Source organism: Hyaena hyaena, unplaced genomic scaffold (genome assembly GCF_003009895.1).
Source record: "Hyaena hyaena isolate Hyena2069 unplaced genomic scaffold, ASM300989v1 scaffold_111, whole genome shotgun sequence".
In the NCBI taxonomy this organism is placed as follows: domain Eukaryota; kingdom Metazoa; phylum Chordata; class Mammalia; order Carnivora; family Hyaenidae; genus Hyaena; species Hyaena hyaena.
In genome coordinates this window covers 3,062,134-3,072,678 of record NW_024080743.1, presented here as the reverse complement: position 1 = coordinate 3,072,678, position 10,545 = coordinate 3,062,134, and the positions used below count along the sequence as shown (strand labels likewise).

Genomic DNA, 10,545 nt, shown 5'->3' with positions numbered 1-10,545 from the left:
CTGAGCTGGCAGTCAGCACAGAGCCCGACGCGGGGCTCGAACCCACGAACCGCGAGATCATGACCCAAGCGAAAGTCGGACGCTTAACTGACTAAGCCACCCAGGCGCCCCTGACCTTTCTTTTTAAACATGGCACATGAAATGTAATAATTTCTCTTCTTTTCCATTAGTATCATCATCAAATATCTACTAAGTACCTGTAGATTGTAAGATAGCTCTAGGAGCAAATGGTATAAGGGTCGACCACAAGCAGATATTTATAAGTTCAACTAAAAAACTTTACTATATCAGTTGCTAGGGATGCTGAAATAATGATGATATGGTCCCTGTTCACTGGCAGCTCTCACTGTAATGAAAATAATTTGTAAACAAATTATAGTATGGTATTATGGATTTGAAAATAGAAATATATATCACAGGTGTAGCCAGAGAAAGAGTAGCTAAGCACTGAGGGATTAGGGAAAACTTTACATTGGAGCCAAAATTTGAGCTGTGTCTTGCTGTGTGGTTAGAAACTTGTGAGGTGAAGTGAAGAAAAGGTCAATCCAGGGTGGGGAAGCACATGCAAAGGTAGTAAAGTGTACAAGAGACGGCATTTTACTGCCCATATTTCAGCGCAATGGAGAAAGTTGAATCACATTATGAAAGATACTTTATGTAAGGCTTAGAGGATTCTGGACCTAATACTATGATCGCTGAGGAGCAGAGGAGTCTCAGAGTCATATTTGTGTTTTAGAGAAATAACACTGTTAGCGATGTGAAGGAGGGATCAGAACAAGGAGGGACTGTCAGCCACAGCCAGGTAGGAGGCGACCCCAAGATTCAGGTGAGAACATCAACAGGCTGTGAAGTGGGGCTTCTAGTTGCCCAACCTCCAAAGGAGCGTGACTAGAATACTGTGAAGTATTTCCAGCATTAAAGGTGGAGGCAGCACTTTCTCTAAGCCTTATCTTCATATATTAGTAGCTGTTGATTTATCAGTACCATTAAAAAACACATCCTTAATTTCAAAATTCTAAAATAAGGGGCCACAATTACCAGATTTTATTTCCTATTTGCATAATAGTAAGCTTGTTATTGGGATATAAACAAATAACGGCCTTGTAATGAAATTCTTAAATTTGGCTTTCGTTGGGAGCTTACTCCAAAGAATTCCAAAATTCTGCAACATTTGGATAAGAAGAAATTCTAGAAAACCAATTCCAGGTCATATTTTTCTACAAGTTTTAGAAGTATACTGATCAGAAGAAAAGTCTTACATAAAACTTATACAATAAACCAACATTCTGAAGTTCTTTCTTTAACAATATTTCATGTTCTGCATAACACTGAATCATTTGGACAACAGTGGGCAGAAAGAGGAAGCCCAAAACCAGACATTATCTCTGCTTCCTTAGAGTGAGCTCTGTAATTATCTTGCAATAGCACACAATTTTACTATCCTCAGGAAGGCTTATAATTTTTTTAATGGCTTCAAATAAAGATATAAAGATTCATCCCAGTATTCCCAGAGTACTTTTGGAGAGAAACGCAGAATGATCTAGTGGAAGAAACACAGTCCTTAGAACTAGATTCTTTTTAAAAAAAAATTTTTTTTCTAGGAGAGAGAGAGAGAGAGACAGCGTGAGCAGGGGAGGGTCAGAGAGAGAGGGAGTCACAGACTGAAACAGGCTCCAGGCTCTGAGCTGGCAGTCAGCACAGAGCCTGACGCGGGGCCTGAACCCACGAATCGCGAGATCATGACCTAAGCGAAAGTCGGACGCTTAACCGACTAAGCCACCCAGGCGCCCCTTCTTTTTTAAAAATTTTAAAAGTTTGTTTTTGAGAGAGAGAGGAGAGCACGAGTACTTGTTAGATTTTTATTACTTTATTACTTAATTTCTTTTTTTAATGTTTGTTTATTTTTGAGAGAGACACACACAGACCGTGAGTGGGGGAGGGGCAGAGAGAAATGGAGACAGAATCTGAAGCAGGATCCAGGCTCTGAGCTGTCAGCACAGATCCCAAAGTGGGGCTCGAACTCACAAACTGCGAGATCATGACACTTAACTGCCTGAGCCACCCAAATGCCCCAGTTTCTTTTAAATTTAGTTTCCTTATTTATAAAGTGTTTATAAAGACAGACCAAAATTTGGCTACCATTACATGTATGATTCAACTGCAGATATAAACCTTAGGCTTATAATACATACTCTATCCTGGGTAATACAACAATTAAATGCTTCTGAAATAAATTTCTTTGTTATCTCATTTTTTTCTTTTTAACTTTTTAATTTTGTTGTATCTTCTTACTTTGACTATACGACTATACCCTACTACAGGGATCCAGGAAGTTTATTAATGACATAAATATGACATTAATGGTATCTTTTACAGGCATAAGAAAAAAAACTTATGAGAAACTTTTTGCATAACCACATAATTTTGAGCCTGCCTTATTTTCCTTTCGTAGTCAGAGGATCTTTAAGCTGCCTTAAAAGCGAGCAGTTTCTTCTTCCATTACTAGATATTTCCTTTCTAATACTATCTCTTTCCCTCTACCACCAAACCCCAATAAAAACCTTTCAGTCATACTAACATCACTAAAATGTTTTTCTGAAAAAGCTTCTAGCTCCACTTCCAATTTCACACCAGTAACAAATAAGTACTATTCATATGAAATACACAAAAGCAGGAAACATATTAGATAATATGAAATGGGAAAGAAATAGCCATGGACTATATTGTTTTCCACATCTACTACATTATGCATAATATATAAAGTTTCATAAATAAAGTAAAATACTGTATCTTACATGTCTATTACTCTTTTTTTTTTTTTTTTTTTTTTTAGTTTATTTCTTTATTTTGGAAGAGAAAGAGCACGGGCAAAGAGAGAGGGAGAGAGAATCCCAAGCAGGCTCTGCACCATTAGCACAGAGCCAGATGTGGGGCTCAAACTCACAAACTGTGAGATCATGACCTGAGCTGAAATCAAGAGTTGTATGCTTAACCGACTGAGTACCCGGGTGCCCCTTATGTATCTATTACTTTTAATGGTTCACCTGTGTTACCAGCCTGCCACACTGGACTCTCAACACCTACACCTCACAAAGGTGATGAGAAAATGAAATAACTCAGGTAAGATCTAGTACAAGTGTCCCCTTCATTCATGTCATATTTATCATATATTATAAATTGTCATTGTATATGCATTTATACTATACTTCTTCCCTTGTTTCAATTCTCAATATACAGATCTGTACACTGGAAAAAAAAAATGCTTCTGAGGATACAGATATTTGTACAACTATGTCCCTAGCAACATTATTCACAATAGCCAAAAGGTGGAAGCTACCCATTCATCACTCAATGAATAAACAAAATGTGCTGAATACATATAATGGACTATTATCCAGCTGTAAAAAGGAATGAAGTTCTGATATATATTATAACATGGATGAACCTTCAAAGCTAAGTCAAATAAGTCAGATACAAAAGGGCAAATACTGTATGATTCCACTTCTGTGAGGTACCTATAATTGTTGAATTCATAGAAACAGAAAGCAGAACTGTGGTTCCCTACAGCTGCAGGGAGAGAAGAACGGAGCCTTACTATTTAATGGGTACAGTATTTCAGTGTGTGATAATGAAATGTTCTGGAGACAGTGGCGATGGTTGCACGACAATATCAATGTACTTAGTATGACTGAACTGAATACTTAAAAATGGTTAAAAATGGTAAATTTTATATTCATATTTAACTCAGTAAAAAAGTTTAAAAACACACTTGTTAAAAGATATACATGGTAATGAGACGATATACCTGGCCTATCTTAAGCTGGGTATGCTTAGGATCTCTGGGTGAAGAGCGGGTCTAGAGTTCTAGGGTTAAAGGGATCGGCAGATGTGAAGCCAAAGGCCACCTCTAAGATTTTACTTTTCTCAAAGTAATATATATATATTTATGTTTATTTTTTTTAATGTTTTTTATTTATTTCTAGGAGAGAGAGAGACAGCGTGAGCAGGAGAGGGTCAGAGAGAGAGGGAGTCACAGACTGAAACAGGCTCCAGGCTCTGAGCTGACAGTCAGCACAGAGCCCGACGCGGGGCTCGAACCCACGAACCGCGAGATCATGACCCAAGCGAAAGTTGGACGCTTAACTGACTAAGCCACCCAGGTGCCCCCATATTTACGTTTATTTATTTTGAGAAAGAGGGAAGTGCAAGTGCACAAAGTGGGGAGGGGCAGAGAGTGAGGGAGTGAGAACCCCAAGCAGACTCTGTGCCTGGGATCAAATCAAGAGAAGGACGCTTAATCGACTAAGCCAACCAGGTGCCCGCCTCAAAATATATTTTAATCCTGGGCCTATACTCTCCAAATCACCTTCTTTGTCTTTTTCGACTTAGACCATGTTTTGCTTCCAAACAGAGATTCAATTTCAGTCTTTTCCTGGTACCCTATTTTAAAAATAAAAACCTAGATTTCTAAAGCAGTGGTTTTCAACAGAGGGTGATTTTGCACCCCCTCCCCTGACATCTGGCAATGTCTGGAGGCATTTTTGGTTGTCACAATGTGTGTGTGTGGGGGTGGGGGGGTGCTACTGGCACTCAGTATATCTAAGCCAGGGATGCTGCTAAACTCCCCAGAATGCCCAGGATAGCCTCTCACAACAAATAATTAACAGACTCAAAATGTCAGTAACATTGAAGTTGAGAATCCCAAGAAGTTCTGGGGCGCCTGGGTGGCTCAGTCGGTTAAATGTCTGACTTTGGCTCATGTCATGATCTCATGGTTCGTGTGTTTGAGCCCCGCATCAGATTCCGTGCTGGCAGCTCAGAGCCTGTTTCGGGTTCTTTTTTTTTTTAATAGTTTATTTACTTTTGAGACAGAGAGAGACAGAACATGAGTGGGGGAGGGGCAGAGAGAGACAGGGAGACACAGAATCCGAAACAGGCTCCAGGCTCCTAGCTGCCAGTGTGTCTCCCTCTCTCTCTCTGCCCCTCCCGGGCTCATGTTCTGTCTCAAAAATAAATAAACTAAAAAAAAAAAAAAAAAAAGAATCCTAAGAAGTTCTGAGAAGTTAAGTTCTAAGAAATTAAGTTCTAAGAAATTAAGAAATTCTAAGGTTCTACTTATTTGCTTGGTTTCTGGCAGAGATTGATTAAAAGTTAAAAGTTACCTCTTTTGCTTCCCTACTTTTCTCTTTTCACTTACATCTTTTACAGGAAAAAGCAAATCTATGTGTATATGGTAAAAGTAAATCTTTTATTTTGAGGAAATAGGAGAAGGATTAGTGATTCTTAAACTACAAGGTGGGTAGGTGACAGGAGGCTATTTATGTACCCATTTTCTGGCCAATACTACCCATGATATTCTATGCCATGAGGCAAGGTAAAAAATAGAGAGGGTTGGAGCACACCTGGATGACTCAGTCAGTTGAGTGTCACACTCTTTTTTTTGTTGTTGTTGTTAATTTTTCTTAACATTTTTTGAGAGACAGAGCACAAGCGGGGGTGGGGCAGAGAGGAGACACAAGATCTGAACTCCAGGCTTTGAGCTGTCAGCACAGAGGCAGTGTGGGGCTCAAATCCACGGACCATGAGATCGTGACATGAACCAAAGTCGAATGCTTAACTGACTGTGCCCCAAGTTTCCAACTCCTGATTTCGGCTCAGGTCATGGTCCCATCCCAGGGACCATGGTCAGGTAAAGCCTGCTTAAGACTCTCCCCACCACCACCCCCTCTCCTTCTGTCCCTCTCCTCAGCTCACGCATATGCACTCTCCTCTCTCTCCCCCAAAATAAAAATTTAAAGAGAGGAGGCCAAGCTACTAGGGACAGGGGAGAAGAAAACAAAATCCAAGTGAAGCCAGTGGAATGTACTGCCTATGCTATTTGGATTGGAGAATTCTTCCTGGTGGCCATTTGGGTATGAGGAAATATTTGTATTTCCAAAAAAGTTTAACAGAAACAGTTTAATTCAATTAAAATATAAATTATATATTTTCCATAATTAAAGATTCTATTTATAAATGCAACATACTATTTATGATTACATAAAACTTGCATTTTTTTCCTATGGAGCAATACTCTGAGTGCATAATACCACCGTGTCTATAATAACAAATACTTTTGCTTTTATTTTCCTCTTGAATGATATTAAATAAAGACCTGCTGTAACAAGTATAACTCATTTGGTAAAATTTAGGCATTTTGAGAAATTCATTTATACTGTCAGGCCTCTAGACCTTCAGAGTAATTCATTATAATGGTACATTAGAATGGTGCCCTCTTAAAAGCACTTTGGAAAAATGACAATACATCCTAAAACCAGTGTGTGCATACCCCTTGACCCAGCTACCCCAATTCCATGTATACATTCAACAGAAGTGCATATGTACACTCACCAAAAGACATGTATAAGAATGTTCTCCACGGCATTATTCATAATAGCCAAGAACTAGAAATTCCTAATACCCATCAATGGTAGAATGGATAAATTTTGGATATAATAAAAACGGTTACATTAATGAAATACTATTCAGTTATGAGAATGAATGACCACAAATACATATGCTATGAATAAATCTCAATTCTGGTAGGTTGAATAATGGCCTCCAAAGATATCCAGGATCTAATCCCTGGAAACTGTGAATGTTATATGGCAAAAGAGACTTTGCCGGTGTGATTCAAATAAGGATCTTGAAATGAGGAGATATTCCTGAATTATCCAGGTGGACCCTAAATGTAAAGGTAGAGGAAGATTTGACTATAGAAGAAAAGATGATGTGATGATGAAAGCAGAGGCTTTAAACACCAAGTAAGGGGCCACAAAGTAAATAGGCAGCCACTGGAAGCTGAAAAAGGGCAAGGAAACAGATGTTCTTCTCACAACCTTCAGATTTAGGAACCAATCCTGCTAACAGCTTGACTTTGGCCTATTAAACATAGTTGGGGGGTGCACCTGGGTGGCTCAGTTGGTTAAGCTTCTGACTCGATTTTATCTCAGGTCATGATCATTCAGTTGTGAGACCCAGCCTTGAGTTGGGCTCTGCACTGGGGGTGAAGTCTGATTAAGTTTCACTCACTCCCTCTTCCTCTGTCTCTCTCCCACTTGCACAAAAAAAAAAAAAAAAAAAAAAAAAAAAAGAAAGGAAAAGAAAAAAAACACAACACAAACAACCAAAAACAAAAGTTTTAGACTTCTGACATCCAGGACTATAAGAGAACAAATTTGTGTTGTTTTAAATCACTAAGTTTGGGATAATTTGTTACAGTGGCATTGAGAAAACACTACACTCACAAATATGATGATGATCTAATAAGAGTATACTGGGGACTTAAGTGAGGTGGCAGTGGGTTGGCAGGTAGGCTGGGGAGCAGTCCATGATCCTGGGGGTGGGTGGGGGGGCAGCTCTAGGGCCCAGGAGCATGAGGCAGAGGGCGATGGATTGGGGTCTGTGCCTGTGCACCTGCCATGGACTTCCTGGACCAGGGCTCGGACTCCAAGTACAATGGTGAGGGACCTGGAATGCTGCAGTGGCCCTCTCCCAGCTCCTGTCCACCTTAATTCCTGAGCAGATTGGGGAGCAGCAAGGTTCATCCCAGCCCCTGAGTGAACTGGGCTGGATCCTGGCTTGAACCCAGACCTAGTGACGCAGTATTGGGGTAGGGAGGGGCAGCAAGAGCGATGTTTGGAATCTGATATTCCAGCAGAACTCCAGCTGTTAAAATGACCCTACAACAGCTGATTTTGCCTTTTGCAGTTGCAAACCAAATTACTGCTTGTTTCTTCACTGGAACACTTGAGTCATGTTCATGAATCCACTTTGTTCAAGACTGGTGTTTAAATTGCTTTGTCAGACTTTTATCAAAATGGTGCTATCTTCTTTCACTTGTAGCAATGAGTTTAGCTCATCAAGACGACATCACAACAGAGCAACCATTTTGGTTTTTGTTTTTTTGGGGGGTTTTATTGGTAAGATTTTATTTTTAAGTAATCTCTATACCCAACATGGGGCTTGAACTCACAACCCCAAGATCAAGAGTTATTTGCTCTACCTACTGAGGCAACCAGTCGCCCATAGCTATTGCTCATTTAATGAGGTCAGCTAAAGAAAGAGTTCCTCAGGGTCCCTGTGAGGATATTTCTGATATCCAGATCAGACAAGAGAAGTAGCTCTGAAGAACAAACCTCATATTACTTAAACGAACTAGAACACCTTGCCACCTTAGGAAAAGGTGGATATGGAAGAGTATATAAGCTCAAGAATAAATTAGATGGTCAGAATTTTGCAATCAAAATATGCTGAATAAAGGTGCAACTAAACAGGCTGCATGAAGATACTATGGTAAGTGAGGGTACTAGGTCTTCAGCATCCTAATATTGTAGGCCATCATACTGCTGGGATAGTAGATGCTCATGTGGCCCAAATGCAAGATAGAATCTCTATTCAGTTGCCATCTCTGGAAATAATCTCTAACCAGGAGGACAACAGAGATCAACATGTTGTCACAAATGATTAAAGTCAGGGGCGCCTGGGTGGCTTAGTCGGTTAAGCGTCCGACTTTCACTCAGGTCATGATCTCGCGGTTCGTGGGTTCGAGCCCCGCGTCGGGCTCTGTGCTGACGGCCAGCTCAGAGCCTGGAGCCTGTTTCAGTCTGTGACTCCCTCTCTCTCTGACCCTCCCCTGCTCACGCTGTCTCTCTCTCTCCCCTAGAAATAAATAAAACATTAAAAAAAAAAAATTAAAAAAAAAAAAAATGATTAAAGTCAGAACTCATCCAAGGTGACTCAGTCGGTTAAGCATCCGACTTCAGCTCAGGTCATGATCTTGCTGTCCATGAGTTCGAGCCCTACACTGGACTCTGTGCAGACAGCTCCAAGCCTGAAACCTGCCTAGATTCTGTGTCTCCATCTCTCTCTGCCCCTCCCCTACTAACACTGTCTCTTTCTCAACAATAAACATCAAAAAAAAAAAAAAAAAAGGAATAGCTCATCCATTATCCTTGCCAAATTCACCTCAGAAGAAGAAAAATCCTTAGGAGAAGCTGGCCCTGAAAATCAGACTAATAAACTGATGAACTATATCACCACTTTAGTCACAAAAGATGCCAGTGAATTGGAATCATTTTACTCCAGAGCTGCTTTGTCTTCCAGATTGTTGAACATCAGCTGCCACTTAAGCATGATTACGACTTAAAAGAGAATTTCACATCCATCAAGGAATCTGCTGAAGAAAACTTAAACTTGATGGGGTAGATATCACCTGATGCAGTGTCACCTGATGTTTCACATTCAGATCCACCTGTGTGAGCTCTCTTTGTTGGACTGGACAGCTGAGAGAAACAAGGAGGGCCGGACTGCCCCGGCAAATCTGCACGTCCTTATGTTAAGGCCAGTGTTCCAATAAAAATCTTTCAAGAATTGGTGGAAAGTGTATTTGACATTCATGACATGGGAATTATACACAAAATCTGAAGTCCAGAAATATTTTTCTTTATGGCCCTGATCAGCAAGTAAAAACAGGAGACTTCGGTGTGGCCTGTACAGACATCATTCAGAACATGGACTGGATCAATAGAAATGGCAACAGAACACAGACACATATTTCCAGAGTGGGTGGGTACTTGTCTGTACACTTAACCTGAGAGCTGGAAGGATTTGAGTGTGACGCCAAGTCAGGTATGTATAGCTTGGGTGTGATCTTACTAGAACTCTTTCAGCTGTTTGGAACATAAATATAGCAAGGATAAGTTTTAATAGGTTTAAGAAGTGGTCAGTTAACTTGAATCCCTCAGTAAAAGGTGTCCTACAGAGCCAAGTGTATCTAGCACTTAATCAGAAAGAATGCATCTCAGAGACCATCTGCTCTGTTCAGTTGCTATAAAGTGAACTTTTCCAAACTTCTGGAAATGTTAATCTCACACTACAGATGAAAATACTAGAACAGGAAAACTGAAGAACTAAAGCAGCAGCTAAGCCTCCTTTCTCAGGACAAAAAGGTTAAAGATGACATGGAAGATGAAAGTGTGACTCTCTACTAGCCTTAATTAGGCTCTATAAATGTGAAAGTGGTCTTAAACTCTTTTAAACTAGTCAACTGGAATGTGAATTTTCAATCTTTATTAGGGTATATAATACTTTTATTTATTTAGTAAGCCTGTATAAGACTTATTAAAGTTTAATAAAAAAATATTGCATTTACATCAAACAAAAGGCAAAACTAATCTATGGGTTTAGAAAACAGAATAGTAATTACTTATAGGGAAGACAGTGTTAAAATAGGGGTAAGAGGGGCTTCTGGGGTGTTCACACTGTTGTGTCCTGATCTGAAACCAGTGATATGAGTATGTTTAATTTGTGAAAACATATGCATGGTACATACAGTTTTAAAAATTGGTACCTTTTTGGGCCGTGTGGGTGGCTCAGTTGGTTAAGTGTCCAACTCTTGATTTTGGCTCAGGTCATGATCTCAGGGTCATGAGATCGAGCCCTGTGGTAGACTCTGCACTGGGTATGGAGTCTGCTTAAGATTCTGTCTCTCTCCCTTTCCCTCTC

General features: G+C 40.0%; 1 pseudogene; it reads left to right on the top strand.

Annotated features, from left to right (window-relative positions):
• The window catches only part of LOC120234558, a 16,246-nt pseudogene extending 6,215 nt beyond the window's left edge, over positions 1-10,031 (top strand).
• Positions 10,032-10,545: the final 514 nt, after the last annotated feature.